Below are 7,001 nucleotides of genomic sequence, written 5' to 3'. Positions count from 1 at the left end.
GTGTCACCTGGGTCACCTGGGAGTCACCTGGGTCACCTGGGGGTCACCTGGGAGTCACCTGGGGTCACCTGGGAGTCACCTGGGAGTCACCTGGGTCACCTGGGGTCACCTGGGAGTCACCTGGGGTCACCTGGGAGTCACCTGGGTCACCTGGGGTCACCTGGGGTCACCTGGGGGTCACCTGGGAGTCACCTGGGGTCACCTGGGGGTCACCTGGGGCCACCTGGGTCACCTGGGAGTCACCTGGGTCACCTGGGAGTCACCTGGGAGTCACCTGGGAGTCACCTGGGTCACCTGGGAGTCACCTGGGTCACCTGGGTCACCTGGGGGTCACCTGGGAGTCACCAGGGGTCACCTGGGGTCACCTGGGGGGGACGGGGACAGATCCCCACACACTCCCAGCCCCATAGACCCCCCCAGCCCCATAGATCCCCCCAGCCCCATAGATCCCTCCCAGCCCCACAGATCCCTCCCAGCCCCATAGATCCCCCCCAGCCCCATAGATCCCCCCCAGCCCCATAGATCCCTCCCAGCCCCATAGATCCCCCCCGCTGCCCCATAGCAGCGCTCACCTGGAATCTGTGGGTCCGGTGGGTCGGATGGAGAGATCTGGGGGAGGGGGGGACATGGGGGGTGAGGGGCTGCACCCCATAGATCTCTGTGTGCCCCATAGATCCCTGTGTGCCCCATAGATCCCTGTGTGCCCCATAGATCCCGTGTGCCCCATAGATCCCTGTGTGCCCCATAGATCCTCTGTGTGCCCCATAGATCCCTGTGTGCCCCATAGATCCCTGTGTGCCCCATAGATCCCGTGTGCCCCATAGATCCCTGTGTGCCCCATAGATCCTCTGTGTGCCCCATAGATCCCTGTGTGCCCCATAGATCCCATGTGCACCCCATAGATCCCCTGTGTGCCCCATAGATCCCTGTGTGCCCCATAGATCCCTGTGTGCCCCATAGATCCTGTGTGCCCCATAGATCCTCTGTGTGCCCCATAGATCCCTGTGTGCCCCATAGATCCCTGTGTGCCCCATAGATCCCGTGTGCCCCATAGATCCCTGTGTGCCCCATAGATCCCTGTGAGCCCCATAGATCCCTGTGCGCCCCATAGATCCTCTGTGTGCCCCATAGATCCCCTGTGTGCCCCATAGATCCCAGTGTGCCCCATAGATCCTCTGTGTGCCCCATAGATCCCTGTGTGCCCCATAGATCCCCTGTGCGCCCCATAGATCCCTGTGTGCCCCATAGATCCTCTGTGTGCCCCATAGATCCCTGTGTGCCCCATAGATCCTCTGTGTGCCCCATAGATCCCTGTGTGCCCCATAGATCCTCTGTGTGCCCCATAGATCCTCTGTGTGCCCCATAGATCCCTGTGTGCCCCATAGATCCTCTGTGTGCCCCATAGATCCCTGTGTGCCCCATAGATCCCTGTGTGCCCCATAGATCCCCTGTGTGCCCCACACCCCATCCTGTGCCCCACAGACCCCAGTGCACCCCAAAACCCATCCTGTGCCCCACAGATCTCTCGTGTGCCCCACAACCGACCTGTGCCCCACTGACCCCTGTGCCCCACAGACCCCTGTGCCCCACAGACCCCTGTGCACCCCACACCACACCCTGTGCCCCATAGACCCCTGTGCCCCACAGACCCCTGTGCCCCACAGACCCCTGTGCGCCCCACACACCACTCTGTGCCCCACAGACCCCTGTGCGCCCCACACACCACTCTGTGCCCCACTGACCCCTGTGCCCCACAGACCCCTGTGTGCCCCACATCCCACTCTGTGCCCCACTGACCCCTGTGCCCCACAGACCCCTGTGTGCCCCACATCCCACTCTGTGCCCCACATCCCACTCTGTGCCCCACAGACCCCTGAACCCCACAGACCTCTGTGTGCCCCACATCCCACTCTGTGCCCCACAGACCCCTGAACCCCACACCCACACCCTGTGCCCCATAGACCCCAGTGCCCCACAGACCCCCCGTGTGACCCACAACCTACCTGTGCCCCACAGACCCCCACGCAGCCCACCCTGTGCCCCACAGACCCCTGTGGGCCCCACACCCCACCCCGTGCCCCACAGACCCCCCATTCACCCCAAAACCCACCCTGTGCCCCACAGATCTCTCGTGTGACCCACAACCGACCTGTGCCCCACAGACCCCCGTGCTCCCCACATCCCGTGCCCCACAGACCCCTAAGCCCGCCCCACCCCCCGTGCCCCACCGACCCCCCGTGCTCCCCATAACCCATCCTGTGCCCCACTGATCTCTTGTGTGACCCACAACCGACCTGTGCCCCACAGACCCCTGTGCCCCACACCCCACCCTGTGCCCCACAGACCCCTTTGTGTGCCCCACAGACCCCCACGCACCCCAAAGCCCACCCTGTGCCCCCCAGACCCCTAAGCCCGCCCCACACGCCCCCCACCCTGTGCCCCACACACCCCTGTGCCCCACAGACCCCCCATTCACCCCAAAACCCACCCTGTGCCCCACAGATCTCTCGTGTGACCCACAACCTACCTGTGCCCCACAGACCCCTGTGCCCCACACCCCACCCCGTGTGACCCACATCCCACCCTGTGCCCCATAGAACCCCATGCACCCCAAAACCCATCCTGTGCCCCACACCCCACCCCGTGCCCCCCAGACCCCTAAGCCCGCCCCACACGCCCCCCACCCTCAGTCTCTGCTCCGCAGCAGCAGCTCCGGCAGCTCCGCCGCCCCACAGCTTTTATAGGGCGCTATGGGGTGGGAGGAGCAGTGGGGCGGGGGAGGAGGGGGCTGATAAAGGAGGGGGAGGGGGGGCGGCCCCACCCTTTCCCCCCTCCCCACGGCCTCTCTGTGGGGCCCAGGAGGCCTGAGCCCCCCCCATGTTCGCCCCATAGCGCGTGCTGTGGGGCAGAGTAAAGGCTGCGAGCCCTGGGGGTGCTCTGGGGTCCTGTTTTGGGGGGGTTCTATGGGGCAGGATCCCTTATTTCGGGGATTCTATGGGGCAAGGAAGGGAGGGTCCCATTTAGGGCGCGTCTGTGGGGCAGGACCTCATTTAGGGGATTCTATGGGGCAGGACCTCATTTAGGGGATTCTATGGGGCAGAAAGAGGACTTTCCTTTATTTAGGGGATTCCATGGGGCAGGAACGGGAGATTCCCTTTTTAGAGGATTCTATGGGGCACAGGCGGTCCCTTATTTAAGGGATTCTATGGAGCAGGAACAGGGGGTTCCGTTATTTCGGGAGTTCTGTGGGGCAGGAGCAAGGGGTCCCCTTATTTAGGGCATTCTATGGGGCAAGGATGGGGAATCCTTTATTTTGGGCATTCTATGGGGCAGAAACGGGGGGGATCCCTTATTTTGGGGATTCTATGGGGCAGGGACAGGAGGTTCTCTTATTTCGGGGATTCCATGGGGCAGGGATGGAGAATCTTTTATTTAGGAGATTCTATGGGGCAGGAACAAGAGGTTCCCTCATTTCTGGGATTCTATGGGGCAGGAACAGGGAGGATTCCTCATTTCGGGGATTCTGTGGGGCAGGAACAGGGACGGTCCCATATTTCGGGCATTCTATGGGGCAGAGATGGGGAAAATCCTTTATTTCGGGGGTTCTATGGGGCAGGAACAAGAATTTCCCTTTTTAGGGGATTCTATGGGGCAGGAACAGGGAGGATCCCTCATTTCTGGGGTTCTATGGGGCAGAAATGGGGGGGATCCCTCATTTCGGGGATTCTATGGGGCAGGGACAGGAGGATCCCTTATTTAGGGGATTCTATGGGGCAGGAACAGGGGGGATCCTTCATTTCGGGGATTCTATGGGGCAGGGACAGGAGGGTTCCCTCATTTCTGGGGTTCTATGGGGCAGGAACAGGAGGATCCCTCATTTCGGGGATTCTATGGGGCAGAAATGGGGGGGATCCCTCATTTCGGGGGTTCTATGGGGCAGGAACAGGAGGATCCCTCATTTCGGGGGCTCTATGGGGCAGGAACAGGAGGATCCCTCATTTCGGGGATTCTATGGGGCAGGGACAGGAGGATCCCTCATTTCGGGGGCTCTATGGGGCAGGAACAGGAGGATTCCTCATTTCGGGCATTCTATGGGGCAGGGACAGGGGGGTTCCCTCATTTCGGGGGTTCTATGGGGCAGGAACAGGAGGATCCCTTATTTAGGGGATTCTATGGGGCAGGAACAGGGGGGATCCCTCATTTCGGGGATTCTATGGGGCAGGGACAGGAGGATCCCTTATTTAGGGGATTCTATGGGGCAGGAACAGGGGGGATCCCTCATTTCGGGGATTCTATGGGGCAGGGACAGGAGGGTTCCCTCATTTCTGGGGTTCTATGGGGCAGAAATGGGGGGATCCCTCATTTCGGGGTTTCTATGGGGCAGGAACAGGAGGATCCCTCATTTCGGGGATTCTATGGGGCAGGGACAGGAGGATCCCTCATTTCGGGGGTTCTATGGGGCAGGAACAGGAGGATCCCTCATTTCGGGGGCTCTATGGGGCAGGAACAGGAGGATTCCTCATTTCGGGCATTCTATGGGGCAGGGACAGGGGGGTTCCCTCATTTCGGGGGTTCTATGGGGAAGGAGCAGGAGGTTCCCTCATTTAGGGGTTTCTATGGGGCAGAAATGGGGGGATCCCTCATTTCGGGGATTCTATGGGGCAGGGACAGGAGGATCCCTCATTTCGGGGGTTCTATGGGGCAGGGACAGGGGGGTTCCCTCATTTCTGGGGTTCTATGGGGCAGGAACAGGAGGATCCCTCATTTCGGGGATTCTATGGGGCAGGAACAGGAGGATCCCTCATTTCGGGGATTCTATGGGGCAGGAACAGGGGGGTTCCCTCATTTCGGGGATTCTATGGGGCAGGGACAGGAGGATCCCTCATTTCTGGTGTTCTATGGGGCAGGAACAGGGGGGTTCCCTCATTTCGGGGATTCTATGGGGCAGGAACAGGAGGATCCCTTATTTAGGGGATTCTATGGGGCAGGAACAGGGGGGTTCCCTCATTTCGGGGGTTCTATGGGGCAGGGACAGGAGGATCCCTTATTTAGGGGATTCTATGGGGCAGGAACAGGGGGGTTCCCTCATTTCGGGGGTTCTATGGGGCAGGGACAGGAGGATCCCTCATTTCTGGGGCTCTATGGGGCAGGAACAGGGGGATCCCTCATTTCGGGGGCTCTATGGGGCAGGAACAGGAGGATTCCTCATTTCGGGCATTCTATGGGGCAGGGACAGGGGGGTTCCCTCATTTCGGGGGTTCTATGGGGAAGGAGCAGGAGGTTCCCTCATTTAGGGGTTTCTATGGGGCAGAAATGGGGGGGATCCCTTTTTAGGGGATTCTATGGGGCAGGGAGAGGAAGGATCCCTCATTTCGGGGGTTCTATGGGGCAGGGAGAGGAAGGATCCCTCATTTCGGGGATTCTATGGGGCAGGGAGAGGAAGGATCCCTCATTTCGGGGGTTCTATGGGGCAGAAATGGGGGGATCCCTCATTTCTGGGGTTCTATGGGGCAGGGACAGGAGGATCCCTCATTTAGGGGATTCTATGGGGCAGAAATGGGGGGATCCCTCATTTCTGGGGTTCTATGGGGCAGGGACAGGGGGGTCCTGGCCAATGTCCCCACACCTGGGGGTGGTGACAGCCCGTCCCTGTCTCTTCTATATCGGGACAGGGGGGGGGAGGGGCGTTATCTGTCCCCTCTGGGGCCGCTGTGGGGCCGGGGGGGGGTCCCGGGGGGGTCCCGGGGGGTCCTGGCAGCTGTCCCCGGACACGGCTCCACTTTGTCCCGGCCGCGGTGACAAAGTGTCCTCGAGAGGTGACAAATTCCTGCGGGGGGAGGGGGGAGGGGGACCTGGGCTCCAGGGAGTACCCCCCCGCCCCCCACAGGGACATGGAGAGGGAGGGGGACCCCCCCCCCGGACCCCGGACATCTGGGACCCCCCCCCGGACATCTGGGACCCCCTGGGACACACCCAGCTCACCTGGGACCCCCTGGGACACACCCAGCTCACCTGGGCCCCCCTGGGACACACCCAGCTCACCTGGGACCCCCTGGGACACACCCAGCTCACCTGGGCCCCCCTGGGACACACCCAGCTCACCTGGGCCCCCCCCCGAACATCTGGGACCCCCTGGGACCCCCCTCAGGACATCTGTGACCCCCGAAGACCAAAGACCCCCCCCCCGGGTATCTGGGGCCCCCCGGGGGCCCCCCTCGGGCACCTGGGACCCCCCCTCCTGGTCATCTGGGACCCCCGGAGACACCCCCGGACATCTGGGACCCCCCCCCCCCCCGACATCTGGGACCTCCTGGGGACCCCCCCAGGCACCGGGGACCCTCCCCTGGACACCTGGGACCCCCTGACCCCCCTCCCCCCCCGGACACCTGAGACCCCCCTTGGACATCTGGGACCCCCCCCCCCGGGACACCTGGACCCCCTGGGGGCCACCCCCAGTTCACCTGGGACCCCCTCAGGACACCTGGACAGCCCCTGGACACCTGTGTCCACTCCTGGACATTTGGGGGACCCCCCTCAGAACACCTGGGACCCCCCCCCTGACATTTGGGACGCCCTGGGGACCACCCCCTGCTCACCTGGGACCCCCTCAGGACACCTGGGGACACCTGGGACCCCCACACACACCTGGGACCCCCTGGGACCCCCCCCCGGACACCTGGGACCCCCTGGGGACCCCCTGGGGACCCCCTGGGACCCCCCCCCCGCACACCTGGGACCCCCCTGGGACACCTGGGGACACCTGGGACCCCCCTGCACACCTGGGACCCCCTGGGACCCCCCAGGGGACACCTGGGGACACCTGGGGACACCTGGGGACATCCCCCCCCAAAAGAGGGGAGGGGGAGGTGCAGAGCGGTGACGGACGTGGGGAGATGTTGGGGACATGGAGGGGACACCTGGAATGACACCTGGAACCTGGCACGACACCTGGAACCTGACACAACACCTGGAACCTGGCACAACACCTGGAATGACACCTG

The sequence above is a fragment of the Pseudopodoces humilis genome, chromosome 1 (genome assembly GCF_049639895.1).
Source record: "Pseudopodoces humilis isolate 2021_Gansu_Grassland_sample_001 chromosome 1, ASM4963989v1, whole genome shotgun sequence".
NCBI classification, from domain to species: Eukaryota; Metazoa; Chordata; class Aves; order Passeriformes; family Paridae; genus Pseudopodoces; species Pseudopodoces humilis.
Note: the sequence above shows the minus strand (reverse complement) of the source record.